The sequence below is a fragment of the Bos grunniens genome, chromosome 26 (assembly GCF_055505025.1).
Source record: "Bos grunniens cultivar Pamir isolate PY7600 chromosome 26, Bosgru_T2T1.0, whole genome shotgun sequence".
NCBI lineage: Eukaryota > Metazoa > Chordata > Mammalia > Artiodactyla > Bovidae > Bos > Bos grunniens.
In genome coordinates this window covers 26,306,743-26,322,848 of record NC_141190.1, presented here as the reverse complement: position 1 = coordinate 26,322,848, position 16,106 = coordinate 26,306,743, and the positions used below count along the sequence as shown (strand labels likewise).

The 16,106-nt window shown below is 38.3% G+C and overlaps 1 long non-coding RNA gene across 6 annotated transcripts in view; it reads right to left on the bottom strand.

The window, feature by feature from the left end:
- LOC147344290 (uncharacterized) overlaps window positions 1-16,106 on the bottom strand; it is a 611,360-nt gene that overhangs the window by 418,335 nt on the left and 176,919 nt on the right. The window lies entirely within an intron of this gene.

Here is a 16,106-nt window from a genome sequence, read left to right as displayed (position 1 = left end):
TACATCATCTTCTGGCCAAGGGGCCTGTTAATCATTTATGACCCTCTCCCTGTGATAGTGGTCAGTCAACCAGAACGCTTTATTTTTCCAGGGGTGATTATTCTTAAAACAGAAGCCACCTTCTGAAGGCGCCAGATAAGGTTACATTCCTACAGGGTGAGGTTGCAGTGGGTTTTAATTAAGGAAAGAATTTGCTTAGCCTAAGGTCTAACGTGATTAATATCAAAGGTTAATGCTTAGTTCTTCTGTATATTCATTAATGTGTATAAGGGCAGGGGATGCGGAGACTTAGCAGCAAACATTGGCTCGACAAATGAAAAACCTTTCACCAATACAATTTCTAATCAGCCCACTATACTACACTAATAATTTCCTAACTTCTCAAAAGAATCTGTTTTTAGAAGGTTTAAAGCATCTCGTGCCTCTCACGGTTGGGAGGCTGTGAACAATCACATGTGGCTGGACAAGCCTGTCAGGCAGGCTAGAGAACCTTCAGAGAGTTTGTAGGTTGAAACACTTCTGTCATGCCCAGGAATTTTTATTAACTGAAGCTGTAAGTTAACTCTTTTTCAGAGAGAGGTGGTGGGGGACAGCCCCCCGTAAAGTCAGATGTGTAGGTGAGAGCACAAAGCAGTAAAGTATGTAGACTCTGGTTTTGGGGGCAGATGCTCGAGAATTTCCAGGAGGACTCCTGAGGCTCCATCCCACCTTTGCGTATGCCGAGCCTCCTTCCTCATGACCTTTGCCACGGGTGGAGTTCTTCACTCTGGCTCCCAGCAATTCTAGGCACTGAGGATGCAGCAGTGAGATGTTTAAATATCTGTATGCTCATGACTCAGCAATTCCACTGCTGGGCATACACACTGAGGAAACCAGAATTGAAAGAGATGTGTGTACCCCAATGTTCATCGCAGCACTGTTTATAATGGCTAGGACATGGAAGCAACCTAGATGTCTATCTGCAGTTGAATGGATAAGAAAGTTGTGGTACATATAGACAGTGGACTATTACTCAACTGTTATAAAATTTTCCTTACACAATTTATTTTCCTGAACATATTTGAATCAGTTCTAATGAGGTGGATGAAACTGGAGCCTATTATACAGAGTGAAGTAAGTCAGAAAGAAAAACACCAATACAGTATATTAAAGCATATATACAGAATTTAGAAAGATGGTAATGATGACCCTATATGCAAGATAACAAAAAAGACACATATATGAAGAACAGAGTTTTGGACTATGTGGAAGAAGGCAAGGGTGGGATGATTTGAGAAAACAGCCTTGAAACATGTATACTACCATGTGTGAAATAGATCACCAGTCCAAGTTCGATGCATGAAACAGGGCACTCAAAGCTGGTGCACTGGGACAACCCTGAGGGATGGCATGGGGAGGGAGGTGGGAGGGAGGTTTGGGATGGGGGACACATGTACACCCATGGCTGATTCATGTCAGTGTATGGCAGAAGCCACCACAATATTGTAAAGTAATTAGCTTCCAGTTAAAATAAATTAATTTAGAAAAATCCATATGCTCAAGGAGCTTAAACTCTAGTGGAGCTCTACATGAGACTTAGGGAAGTGTGATATAAAACAATATTTGTCAACTTTTTTTTTCATGACCCTCTTCAACAAACATATATAGAACCGTTTAGATTTTTTTTTAATCTAATTGCTCCCTTCATAAAATTTAAATACCATAGATAAACTGTATATCTGTTTAGGTGCTGAATGTGTATCCATGTTTTAAACATAAAACAAGTATGACATTTCACCCCAATTTTCACCCCATTGGAGGCAAGACAGCTTGCATTCAGAATGTAGGCTATTCGTGTAGGGACTTGTGATCTAAAGAGAAATTTCTATTTAGGAACACTTGGCCAGAACTTATCAAGGAGGAAATGGCAAACACTAGTTATGCACATTTGTCACTGTCTTGATTAAAAATGATAAATTAGTAATGATTGTGTTAGCATCCTGTCCTTACACAATTTATTTTCCTGACCCATTTCTCAATTTTGCCTTTTTCTTTTGCCCCAATATTGCCTTAAACTTTCCCATCATCCTTACTACCTTATTCAAAAAGTCTTTATTCTTAGCTCTATTTACTTGAAGACCTACTTTCAAATTATTCATTATTAGAATAAATTGATAAAGTTTAGTGATTCCATAAGCACTCATATCATCGTCTAATTCCGCACCTAAAAATGTCCATTCATTTCATTTAGTTCATTGGCTTTCAAAAAGAATTACAATATTACTAAAGAAAATAACACATAAAGGTCACAACTATGGGTGATTTCAGTGATAAAGAAAACGTTAGGAAAGGGGGGAGTCCATTTGTGTGCAAATACAATAGTCATTGTGGGTATTTCAATGAAGAATTCGTAAACGACTTCGTTAAATACAAGATAATTGGGAAATACCAAAAAAGGGTGAATTCTAAATTGTTCTGCGAACTCTGCATAGACATGCTGAACAAATCATATTTTAGGCTGTCAGTTTTTACTGCTGCAAAATGTTTTACAAAGTGCTGGTCGTATATCTTGGATTTTGTTTTCTCCGTGCAGAATTAAATTCCAGATTTGCTTTGATCTCACTCTTGTATTTACATCTTACTCCTTTGTTTAAACTGTCTGCTTTTATTTACAGTATGCAGAAAGGGAAGCAGGTTTAAGTCCAATTACCATAATTTCTGCTTGACTTATGTGCACTTAAGCGGTTTAAATCTTGCTTTGGTGACAGGAGATTTTTCCTTCAGGATTCCTCAATAAATCCTTCCAAACCTGATGAATAATTTGACTCACAATCAGTCCCTTCAATGCACAAAATACTAGGTTCCTGAGTATCACTGAGTTTGGGGAACTAGCCTTGGATCTGGAGCAGAAATATCACTTGGCTGTGCCAAGTTTGTGCTGGGGCAAAGTGCTGTCAACAATTTTATTTTTCTTTGAAAACTATCACAAACTGTCAATGCAAACTCTTTAGCATGAAGTTGCCTAAGGCCCTCTATGAAGTGACTTCCAACGTATATTGTCCACTCTCCTGTGATCCTCACATCAAATGTTTGGCTTCAGTGGGATCTCTCTCTGTTCTATCTCCATGCTCTTGTTTGTTCTGGTTTCTCTACTTGGATAACTATTCTGTATCTCCCTATGAAAATCCTACTCTTTAGTCAATGCCTAACTCAAATTTAAATCTCTCATGGCCATATCAGCTCATACCCACCTGTCTCTTCTCTAAACTCTTACACAAAGGTGTTGATAGTCACATCCTTTGACATTCCTCTCTTCAAATAGTGAACCATATTCCAATCCCTGTGAGTACATGCTGGACTCAGTGACTCATTGCTAATGAATAGAATATGGCAAAAGTGACAGCATATGAAATCTGAGACTAGTTTAGAAAATATGGCTCCTAATTTGCTTTCTCTCTTAGATAACTTGTTGGGAAAAAGCAGCTGTCATGTTGTGAGGACACATAAGCAACCCTGAAGCAAAGTCCATATACTGAGAAATAGAAAGCTTCCTGCCAATGGGAATGTGAGTGAGCCACCCTGAACAAAGATCCTCCTGTACAGGTCAAGTCTTCAGATGTCTGAAACGTCAGCTGACATCTTAATAGCAACCAAGCTAAGTTATATCAATATCCCTAAGCCATACAGAGATCAAAACAACAAATGTTTGTTTTTTAAAACTGATACATTTGGTGAAATTTTGTTACATGATAATAAATAATAAAACAGCATCCATTACTCATCCTTTCTTTCAACTTTCATGTACCACCTCTCTGTCAAGGCCTGAATATTTTTTTTCTCCAAATATATCTAAAAACTGTGAACTTTTCTTCACCCACTCTGCCACCACCTTTGTCAGCCATCATCATCTTTCACTATGGCATTATCCTTCCAACTTTTATTCCTGCTTGACGCACTGCCCAGTAAGTCTTTAACATTACAGCCAGAGCCAGATGGATCTCTATTCAACCTGCAGTGATGCTGTCCAAGGGCTGAAGAGCACACTGCAGTAGGCAGAATTCTAAGATGGACCGAGTGACGCTTGTTCCCTGATATATTTGCCATGTATAGTCTCTGCCCTTCAAGGGCAAGCAGAACAGAAAGGATGAGATTCACTCCTATGACTAAGTTACATTGTATGGCAATAGTAAAGGGATTTTTCAAATGATATTAGGGTCTCAAATCAATTGATTTTGAGTTTATCAGAGGTCATTATTCCAAGTGGGCCTGGCCTAATCAGGTGAATACTTCAAAAGACCTGGGCTCTTCCTGAAGGGGGAAATTTAAGGATCAGAAATTCATTTGCTCATTTTGAAGGAGTGAGTTGCCCTGTTGTGAAAAGGTTCACATTCTAGGGGACAGTGGATGTCCCTGGTGAGGGCTCAGCTCCTACAACAATAAAAAAAATTATTCTGCTAATAAGTAACAGGCTTGGACAAGGATCTTATACAAGGATCATAGCTCTGAGTGACACCTTGATTTCAAGTTTGTGAGACTGGTATCCACTAGAGTGACTTTTGTTTGACATATTTGATTCACCAATTCCCTTTTCACACAACTGCACCTGAGTACAGATTGGAAAGGTATTTATCCCTCCATCATCCCATTCTTCACAATGGACTCCTGACTGTGTTCCAGGCACTGCTGCGGTGCTTTAGAACTATGACCTTGATTAATAGTGAACTTCCAGATGTTCAAGCTGGTTTTAGAAAAGGCAGAGGAACCAGAGATCAAATTGCCAACATTCATTGGATCATGGAAAAAGCAAAAGAGTTCCAGAAAAACATCTATTTCTGCTTTATTGACTATGCCAAAGCCTTTGACTGTGTGGATCACAATAAACTGTGGAAAATTCTGAATGAGATGGGAATACCAGGACACCTGACCTGCCTTTTGAGAAACATGTATGCAGGTCAGGAAGCAACAGTTAGAACTGGACACGGAACAACAGACTGGTTCCAAATAGGAAAAGGAGTTCCTCAAGGCTGTATATTGTCACCCTGCTTATTTAACTTCTATGCAGAGTACATTATGAGAAATGCTGGGCTGGATGAAACACAAGCTGGAGTCAAGATTGCCAGGAGAAATATCAATAACCTCAGATATGCAGATGACACCACCCTTATGGCAGAAAGTGAAGAAAAACTAAAGAGCCTCTTGAAGAATATGAAAGAGGAGAGTGAAAAAGCTGGCTTAAAGCTCAACATTCAGAAAACGAAGATCATGCATCCGGTCCCATCACTTCATGGGAAATAGATAGGGCAGTGGAAACAGTGGCTGACTTTATTTTTTGGGGCTCCAAAATCACTGCAGATGGTGATTGCAGCCATGAAATTAAAAGACGCTTACTCCTTGGAAGGAAAGTTATGACCAACCTAGATAGCATATTCAAAAGCAGAGACATTACTTTGTCAACAAAGGTCCATCTAGTCAAGGCTATGGTTTTTCCAGTAGTCATGTATGGATGTGAGAGTTGGGCTATAAAGAAAGCTGAGTGCAGAAGAATTGATGCTTTTGAACTGTGGTGTTGAAGACTCTTGAGAGTCCCTTGGACTGTAAGGAGATATAACCAGTTCATCCTAAAGGAAATCAGTCCTGGGTGGTCACTGGAAGGACTGATGTTGAAGCTGAAACTCCAATATTTTGGCCACCTGATGCGAAGAGCTGACTCATTGGAAAAGACCCTGAAATTTGGGAAAGATTGAAGGCAGAAGGTGAAGGGGACGACAGAAGATGAGATAGTTGGATTACATCACCAACTCAATGGACATGAGTTTGGGTGAACTCCGAGAGTTGGTGATGGACAGGGAGGCCTGGCGTGCTGTGGTTCATGGGGTCACAAAGAGTAGGACATCACTGAGTGACCGAACTGAACTGAATACTCTTAACAATCCTGGGAGGTTGCTACTATTATCCCCACCTCATAAATGAGGAAGACGCAGAACAAAGGGCCCTTACTCTAAACTACCACCTTTTGAAAGGAAGGAGAGAACAGATAGCAGGAAGACAATTGTATTCACCATAATCCCTAAAAACAGTAACAACAACAACAACAAAAAACAGAAAACACATGAAAAATTTGTGAAAATATTACGGTCAAGAGGAACTATTTGATGACTAAAGGTAATGCTGTATCCTGGACAGGATCCTGGATCAGAAATGGAGTTTTAGGTAGAAACTAAGAAACTACTAATGAAGTATAGGTTTTAGTTACTAGTAATGTATGAATGGCACCCCACTCCAGTACTGTTGCCCAGAAAATCCCATGCATGGAGGAGCCTGGTGGGCTGCAGTCCATGGGGTCGCTAAGAGTCAGACACGACTGAGCGATTTCACTTTCACTTTCCACTTTCATGCATTGGAGAAGGAAATGGCAACCCACTCCAGTGTTCTTGCCTGGAGAATCCCATCGACGGAGAAGCCTGGTGGGCTGCCATCTATGTGGTCGCACAGAGTCGGACACGACTGAAGCGACTTAGCAGCAGTGTATGTATGTATGCATAATGCACATAATGCATAACAGTAATTAATAATTGTAATTAACCAACTTATTGTGACAAATGTACCATAGTAATATAAGATGTTAATAACAGGGGAACCATCTGTACAAATATATAGGACTCCATACTTTCTTTATAATTTTTCTATAAATCTAAAATTATTGCAAAATTTTTAAAAAATTATTTAAGGAAAAAAGTCAGAAAAATACTCCATGTCATTTTTATTTCCTTCACTTAAAGTTATGAAAACTGAGCCTGAAAAGTTTGAGAGGCTTAACCAAGGTCAAATAGCAATTGAGGAGCAGAACTGTGACTTGAGCCCAGTCTCACTGTATTATAATACTGATGTATGAGCTATTTTCCAGTGAAGAATTCCCCCATGAGAATTGGCAAGTTCTAATAGAATTGCTAGAGTCCCCAAAGGAGGAACTCATTTTTCTTGTATGTTGCCCCTAGTGTTTTAGGTGGCTAAAAGCATACACTAAACCTTAAAAATAGATGCTAGAAAACTCTAGGAAAGCCCAGCCAGAGTAATTTATAAAAGAAATAAACATTTACAACAACAAAGCCCAGAACATTTAAAGCATACTGCCTGCTATTAGGTACGTGCTATGATCATAAACTCCATGTGAAAGTGTTAGTTGCCCAGTCGTGTCCGACTCTTTGAGACCACATGGACTGTAGCCCACCAGGCTCCTCTGTCTATGGAATTTTCCAGGCAAAAATATTGGAGTGGGTAGCCATTTCCTTCGCCAGGGGATCTTCCTAACTCAGGGATTGAACCCAGGTCTCCCACACTATAGGCAGATTCTTAACCATCTAAGCCACCTTCAGGGAAGCCCATAAACTAACTCCATGAGGACTCTAAAATTAAAAGTTTACTATATATCGGAGATAGTTAAAAATGCTCATTGATCGAATATATCTATCCTAAATATCACAAGTGGTAAATCAAATACTGAGATATACAGTAAAAGAAAATCCAGACTAAAGCCCAGAAATCACACTTTCAGTCTGAGATACTTCACTCACTCAGCTTTTGTTGGCTTTTTTTTTTTTCTGTTCTCATACACTTGAAAGAGTTTGCTGTCATATTACAAATAAAATTCACAAAACCTTTCTTAGAAAATAATGTCTTTATATATATTCTTTTTCTGTAAAAGGCTGGGAAATGAATTTTATTCTGTGCCTTAAAGCATCAGGGTTCCTCTTGGGATACTGCCTGCCTGTAGCAGCTGCCTTCTGACACCTCCCTGGCCATTCTTGTATAAAGGACTAAGCTTTTCCATGGATTCTATCAACGATCATTTCAGACTGCTCATTCTCTGTCAGGCTCCATGATAGGCACTAGAAATACAATAGTGATAAAGATATAGCTTCTGCTTCACAGAGTACAGCTTTTTGCAGGCCAAGAGACCATTCACAGATGACACTCAGATAATGAAAGATGGCCATTGTGACAAATGCACCAGCAGAGGGAGAGGGGGAGAGAAGGGTTCTACAGAGACCCTTGGGAAAGAGAGGTGTAACTAAACTGGACATTGTGCCTTTAGTGGGCACCCTAGATAAAAACCTCTCCCTTCTGTGTCTGAGAGTAAGTGCAATTAAGGGAGGTTAAGAGTTGGAAAAATGAAAAAAAAAAAATTAAGTCATGTTAAATACTAGAAAAATCCTAAACCTACAGGCCTCAGTACTATGGTTACAGCTCAGTGTTTCGGTGGATGGAGCAAAACGGGTCTGTGGCCTCTACTAACGGGTAAATCCCAAAAGATAAAGGCAGAAAGAATGGTTGAGTCACACTACACAAGTCCAGCTTTTTCTCTCAAATTTACCAATCAGATAAACACATCTTTCACTCCAAGGAGAGAATGAGTGAGGCAACAGAAGCAATGAGAACATCATTCCAGGGAAAGAAAAATGAGGAGCTGGCAAGAAAAAGAAGATTCCTTGGAGAAAGTCAGTTATGATGGATGAATAGTAGTTTGAGAGCCAAGTAGGGAATTACACCAGATCATACCAGTACCTTTTAGGTTAAGATTTTTGTTTTTCTTGTAGCCTACATATAAATATAATTTATAATTTGGAAACAGGGTACACCTATCAGGTTTGCATTTAGAAAGTAGTTCTTTGGCAAAAGAATAGAAAAATGTGATGCATTTCTGTGGTTCCATAACAGATGATGGTGGTTTGTACCAGAATAATGATTGTGAGAATCCAGAAAATTTGTCACATTTAAAAATTATTTTCAGGGAAAATATAAAGACTAGGTAGAAGGCAGGCAGTGTGTTTTATGCATTAGGATCTTGGAAGAATGACTGCAGCTTCTCACTGTTACTAGTTTCTGGGTTGCCTTGACCTCCTCCATTTGGCTCCTCTGTTTTTATTTATCATCTGTGTAATCAAGTCAATATACCAAGTTTTCTTTGACCAAGTTAGCTACGGTGGTATCTGTTTTATGATGGGCTCAAGATAAAGGTTTAGGTTTGAGCATACAGGTATTGCCACATACACACAAATCAGATGAGGTGAGGAAAGCAAGAAAAGGCATGGAGAAAGTTCAAGAAGAGAATGAAAATCTAAAGTTTTTGGTGTCATGGAAGTTGAGAGAAAGCACTATTTCAATATGGGATTTGAAGCAAAGGCATTAAATGGTGATGAGGAATAAAGGTCTCCTGAACTTGGTAACTTGGGTGTCATTGGCAATTTTAGCAATGGTTGACTCTGTGCCATAGTGAGGGCAGAAGTCATGTTTAGAACAGGTAGAAGACAGGCATGAGAGGGAGAAGACAGGGTGGGTATGTTCATACAGTTGTTTTGAGCAATTTAATTATAAAAGGAGAAGGAAAGAGAAAGGTTGAGATTAAGAGACAACTGAGGGAGAGACTGAGGTGGGGGAGAGTAAACAATACCTGGTATTTGGGAACATTCATTCATTTGGCTGTATTTGAGTTTATTTCATTTAGTTGGTCTTATTGGTTTGATAGGTGATTTCTGTTTGCAGCCATGAAAAATGACCACAAACTTAATCAACTAATTAATGTCATAAACTAACAAACTAGTACATCTTAAGGTATTAGCTTCTGTATGTAAGGTATCTGACTTGGGTCTCATCAGGCCAAAATTAAGATGAACACAGGGCTGCTTTCCTTCTTGTAGATTCTGGGTATGATCTGTTCTTTATCTTTCCTGTTTCTAGAGGTTGCCCATATCCCTTGGCTCAGAGTCCCTTCCCTTCATCTTCAAAGCTAGCAAACGCTTATTGAGTCATTTTCACAGTATATCACCCTGACCCCTTCTGCCTTCTGCGTCCTTTTTCGATGACCCTTGTGATTGTACTGGGCCTGCTGGATAATCCAGGATAATCTCCCCATTTCAAAGTAGGCTAATTAGTAACTTTAATTCCATCTGCTAGGTAAACTCATGGCCATATAACCTAATATATTCACAAGTTTCAAGAATTAAGATACAGATATTGGGGAAGGCATAATTCTTCCCACCACCAAAATCTTTATGTGCTGGGTACAAAAATAAAAGTGCTGATGAGTCATTTAAAGGAAGAAATTAAAAACATGAGAAAAAGGATAATCAAAGACTAGGTCTCCCTCATCTGAAAAACGATGCTTACCAGAATACAATTTCTAAGCATAAGTGGTAGGGGGAAGCTGTCTTTTGATAGTTTCTCTTTTCTTCATGCAACTTGAAGTCAAGCCATTGATTGAAGGAAAGAACGTGGAAGAGTGGGCTCAGATGGCCGAGGACAGTGGAGCCATCACTGGGGAGAAATGCAAGAGGCAGAGAAACAAACAAGGAAACAGAAGTTTGCAGAAAGTCAAAGAGCTGATTCCAATCGAGCACCACAACCAGAGGAACAATTTTACAAATTTTTTAAGTTTTATGTTTACTTTAATACAGACCAACCTAAGTTATACACAAAGTACACCTTAACTTTGTGAAGCACAAAGATAAGAGAGAGTTTTTTAGAGAAAGCTAACAGACTTTAGCTTTGGTGATAGACAAGGAGGTCTGGCATGCTGCAGTCCGTGGGGTCGCAATAATCTTGCTATAACCGACTGAACGGCTGAACTGAACTGAACAGACTTTAGAGGGATGTACATGATGCCACATAATTATAAAATTGAAATAAAGGAAAGAGACACATATATGTGTACAGGGGAAGAAAGTATGGGAAAGAAACAGGCTCAAGTTTGATTTTAATTCTGAGAAATTTATGATCCGGAGATCTAAGTATCTTGAACTAGGAAATAAATGTTTTTTAGGGGGGAATCCAATAAAAAGTGCCAGAACAGAAACTCAAAGAAGGGTTTCTCCTTCTTTGCTCTCTCTAGCTTTCTCCAACTTCTGTTGAATTTCCTGTCCTACAATTAACTTCCAGTAATTAGCTGGGCTGGTTTGAAAGCAATGACTACACTTCCCTATCACTGACATAGCCCTTGCCTTCATACCCAAATCTATTAAACAGGCTTGGCCTCAAATCCTCAATAACATTAATCAGCTGCATGTCACTGAATCTCTCACTGAAGGGAGGGTGAGTTGTTTCAAAGCCAGGAACCTGGAAAAAGGAGGAAATGATGGAACAGAAAGCCGACCGAATTCCTTTGATGCGGATCCTGCTGACACTCTGGGCAAGATGTTCCTTGTGTGAGATAGATCACAAAATGCATTAAGAGATATTATCCTGTACACTCCAATTAGCATCACTGGTATCCCTTTGCTAGCTCACCGTCCAAAAAATTAAGTTTATTGCTTCCAGAACTTTGAACAAACTCATATAACCCTTCAAGCAGATGTACGACACATTAAAAACCACAATTACATTACTTCAAAGCCATAATTAAAAAGTTTGGTCCTACTTCCAGGCCTGCCATTGATTTCTAAGAGAAACACACTTTAGATCTGATGTAAGCTCTAATAAATTACCAGCTTTGAGCAAAATAAGTTTAGTTTCCCATAAAGAATAAAACGGGGTGTTTTATTGTGGGAAAAAGGGAAGACTAAATGATTGTAAATTTGTATTGCATTTTTATAACCACTTGGGTTCGAAGTCAAATATAATTTGACATTTTATTCATATTTCCAGTGTTTAAAGCTGACAAGAAGTACATTAAATTTTACCATGTAAATCTGATATGACAATAAAAAGCCTTTTGCACTTCTCATTGAGATTGTTGCAGTAAAATGAAATAAGGAGTACTATAAAGAAAATGAAAAAAATTTTTCTTCTCTAAATTGCTTTTTTTCCTTAAAAAAGAAAGAAAAAGAAGTTCTAAGTTGTCCATAGTTAAAGTGTCCTCTTTTCTATAGGGTTAGACTTTTTCTCCCAATTGATGATTCTCTCCCAACATATGGAAGTAGGCTCCAAGATAGATCTTAAACCTTGGGTATGCTGCTATTCTGATGACAAGTGATTGTAACAATCTGTTGAAAATAACAGAAACGTATGGCTTTATAATTCTGGAGGCCAGAAGTCCAAACTCAAGGTTATAGCATGGTCGTGCTCCCTCAGACATATAAAGAGACACTTCCATGTATATTCCCAGTATCTGGGGGTTTACCAGCAATTTTTGATGCTCTTGGCTTGCAGCTGCATAACTCCAATCTTTGCCTTGGTTGTTACATGGTGCTTTCCCAGTGTATGTCTGTCTCTGCATGGCAATCTTTTTATAAGGACACCAGTCACATTGGAGTAGGGGACCCTCATAGTCGAGTATGATCTCATCTCAACTAATTGTATCTGCAAATATGCTATTTCCAAGTGAGGCCACATTCTGAGACACCAAGGACTGGGACCTTGACATGGATTTTTGGGGGATACAATCAACTACATCACAATCTTTATTGAAAATCAACAGTACAAAGACATCAACTGCCAGTTAAATAGTTGTTGAGCACTAATGGAGGTCTCTACTAAACACGTATTGCTCTCAAGATGTTTGCAGAAGTATATGCTTATTAAAACTAGAACCTGTGTCTTATCTTGTACGGTGTTTGCATCCTGTCACTCAGCCACCCATTTGACACCATACCAAGAACATCATTTGACATTCCTGAAATTAAATATCAAATAGGAATGTAATACCATATAGTCAGCAAGAGGTTCCCCCAGAATTGGTCAGGATGTAAGACTTGAAGAATTGAGCAGAATCAAAAACTGCACTTCTTTTTTGAGTGTAAAAGTAATGCTACAGTCCTTCCATCAAGAACAATGATGAAAAAAAAAACTTCTATCCCTTTAATACACAGGACTCCCTGTTAAGTTTGATTTTCAGATGAGCGATAGTCTTTTAATATGGTTTATGCAATACTTGTTTGTCTAAAATTAAAATACAATTGGCATCTTCTATTTTTTTTCTAGCTAAATCAGGCAACCTTATTCATTACTGTTTCTGAGCTATTTCTCTGATAGCCATTTGGAGCGTGGAGGATAGAGGAAGTGGGCACGTGGCGGAGTAATAACACTAGGTTCACTCATCTCTTATAATGTTTCAGTTCAAAAGTCACACATTTACCATGGTTGATGATGGAAATATAAATGTTTATGTGCATGTATGTGTGTATAGTGTATGAATTGTTTTCCCCGAAATTCATATGTCAAAGTCCGAACAGTCTATGTGACTGTATTTGGAAGTAAGACCTTTAAGAGGCAATTAAGGCCAAATGATGTTAAAAGGGTGGGACCCTAATCCCACAAGGACTGGTATCCTTAGAGGAGGAGACACCAGAGAGCTCTTTCTCCTCACACACAGAGGAAGGGACATCTGAAAACACAATGTGGAGGCAGCCATCTGCAAATCAGAGAGAGAGGTCTCACCAGAAACCAAGTTTCCTGACACCTAATTGTGGCCTTTCAGTCTCCAGAACTGTGAGAAAATGAATGTCTGCTATTTCAGCCACCCAGTCTATGGTGTTCTATATAGAAACCCAAGTATAGTAATACACACACACACACAAACATATGTGTATGTATGTATGAGTGTGTACATATAAATGTGTGAACATGTGTGAACGCGTGGTTTTGTGTGACCAGGAAAAATTTCAGTAGTTTTCTGCAATAAATGGATACTACCTATTTTGTTTTCAATAAAGCAAGAACCATCAGAAAGATAATTCTAGAAATATCCAAAAAACTAGGCCTAAATATAATGCTCTAAGCTTAAAAAGTGATCATTGATAATCAAATTAACTTATGATATATACTCGGAGTTACCCATTTTCTGTATGGATATTTCTTACAGTTGAAGACTTATGCATTTGAACACATTAGAATATACACATATATGCACACACGTCTACATCCTTGTAAAATGTGAACATCATTATTCTGTCTCCTTATTTCAAGCACTGTGTTTACATGTGAAATCTGTAACTATACGCATTCAACAGAATGTACACTGGAATAAATTAAAGAGGGATTTATATGTATGTTTAACTGGAAAGAAAACATACAGAGAAGATTTGATTCAGCAGCTCTAAGAACCTACTCTTCTGCCAACTTTACCCTGGTCACTAAAAAATGACATTCAACAATTCTTCTAAGCAGGACTTCTTTCACCACCCAAGAGAGACAGATGGGTCCAGAAGTTTCTCAAAAGATTGAGGAAGCCTCCTTCCTCAGAGGACTTCAACAAACTTCACTCAAATTTTGATAGTCCATCTTTGTATGCATGTCCTTTACTGCATAGCCAATAACTATGGCTAAGAGATTGGATTGTCTGATTAATTTAAACCTGAGCCAAGTGGCTTGATCTACAGTCCTAGAGCCAGAAAAACATTTAGCTTTGCCTCAATGCAAGGGCTATATAGCCAAATTATGTATCCTGGTAACCCACAGCTTTCCTGAGGAAACATATTGCACTGCTTTATCTTTTCAAGATTTCATTATGACACTTTTCAAACATGAGAAATATTTGAAAGAATTATATAATGAACATTCGTAATCCCATCATGTACTTGCACAACTGACAGTTTGTTATATATGCTTTCTCACATATCTATCTGTCCATTGCACTAATTTTTGAAGATCACATAAAATATTGGTGTTTCCAAAATTTAACGTATTTCTAAAATCAATTATATTTGCATGAGCTTATAATGCATTTATTCTCCAACTCTTTTCTCAAGCTAAATAAAATTTGATCATCCAACTATATATACATTTTGCATTCAAAGCTTGGAATGTTAAAACTCTAGGGGAGTAGCTTTTAGCACTGAAGTTCTGATGCTGATAGTGATTCATGTTTGGATAATTTTCCTGCAAATCAAAAGATTCATTGTACATCATGACATTTACATCAATTTTCTTTGATTGTGAACTGAATATGCCCATGCTTTAAAAGGTATCTAAACCTACTACAGCTTTCATTTTTTTTTAAGATTCTGCTTCTATAAAACTTGATCATCTTTACTGATTCCAGTGGGTTTCATACATTTGTTCCTTCAAAACTCAATTCAATTACCTCCTCTTATAGCATTCCCTGACTCCCACATGTGGCCTTAGGCAAATCTGTTGACCTTAGTGTAACTGTACATTTCTTTCTGATAACATTTATCATGTCATAATTGTAATTATGTGTTTATGAGCCTCTCTCTCTGACCAAAGTATTTGTATCATCAAGCTCCAAATTTATGGTTTCTTTGTGGGCAGTCCATAAATATTTGTAGAATTCAATTTAGCCAAGAGATGTATGTTAGATCTGGGATTTTTCAACACTTGAAACTAACAAGAAGGAACACTTCATACATAATGATGTTTTAAAATTTCCATCAGGTGCTACAGAAATCAAAATTATATTGGCAAGATGCTGGATTCTCTGTTATAAATAGCACTCTTTTTTTTTTTTTTAAGATTTAGTTATTTATTTTTGGTTGTGCTGGGTCTTCATTTCTGCATGTGGGCTTCTCTAGTTGAGTGGAATGGGGCTACTCTTAGTAGTGGTGTGCAGGCTTTTCATTGCAGTGGCTTCTCTTGTTGCAGAACACAGCCTCTAGGGTGCATGGATTTCAGTAGTTGTGGCTCATGGGCTCTAGAGTACAGACTCAAAGGTTGTGGTGCTGGGGCTTAGTTGTCCCATGGCATGTGGGATCTTCCTGGACCAGAGATCGAAATTGTGTCCCCTGCATTGGCAGGCGGATACTTTACTACTGAGCCACCAGGGAAGCCCTAAATAGTCCTCAATAAAATCATGTAACACAAAATTAGCCTAGACTTTATACATGTTTTATTAAGCCACAAATAAATTTAGAGTAAGACTAGTTGACATGGAAAACTGGTGGGCACTAAGCTGAAGTGCTAGAGTTCAAGTCCAGGCTCTGTTCTTTCCTAGGTGTAAAACCTTGGACAAATTACTGGAGCTTTTACAGCTCATTTTCCTCATATGTAAAGTGGAAATGATACAAGTATCTATTTCATAGAGTTGTTTTGCACATTAGACAAATTAATTCAGGTAGAGTTAATAATACCTTATACAAAGTGAGTTCCCAGTTGATGTTGGTTTTTAAAAGAAAAGTCATAATATACAGTATCTACTGCTTAAACAAGATCCAAACTTCCTCATTCTCATTTTTCTCTTC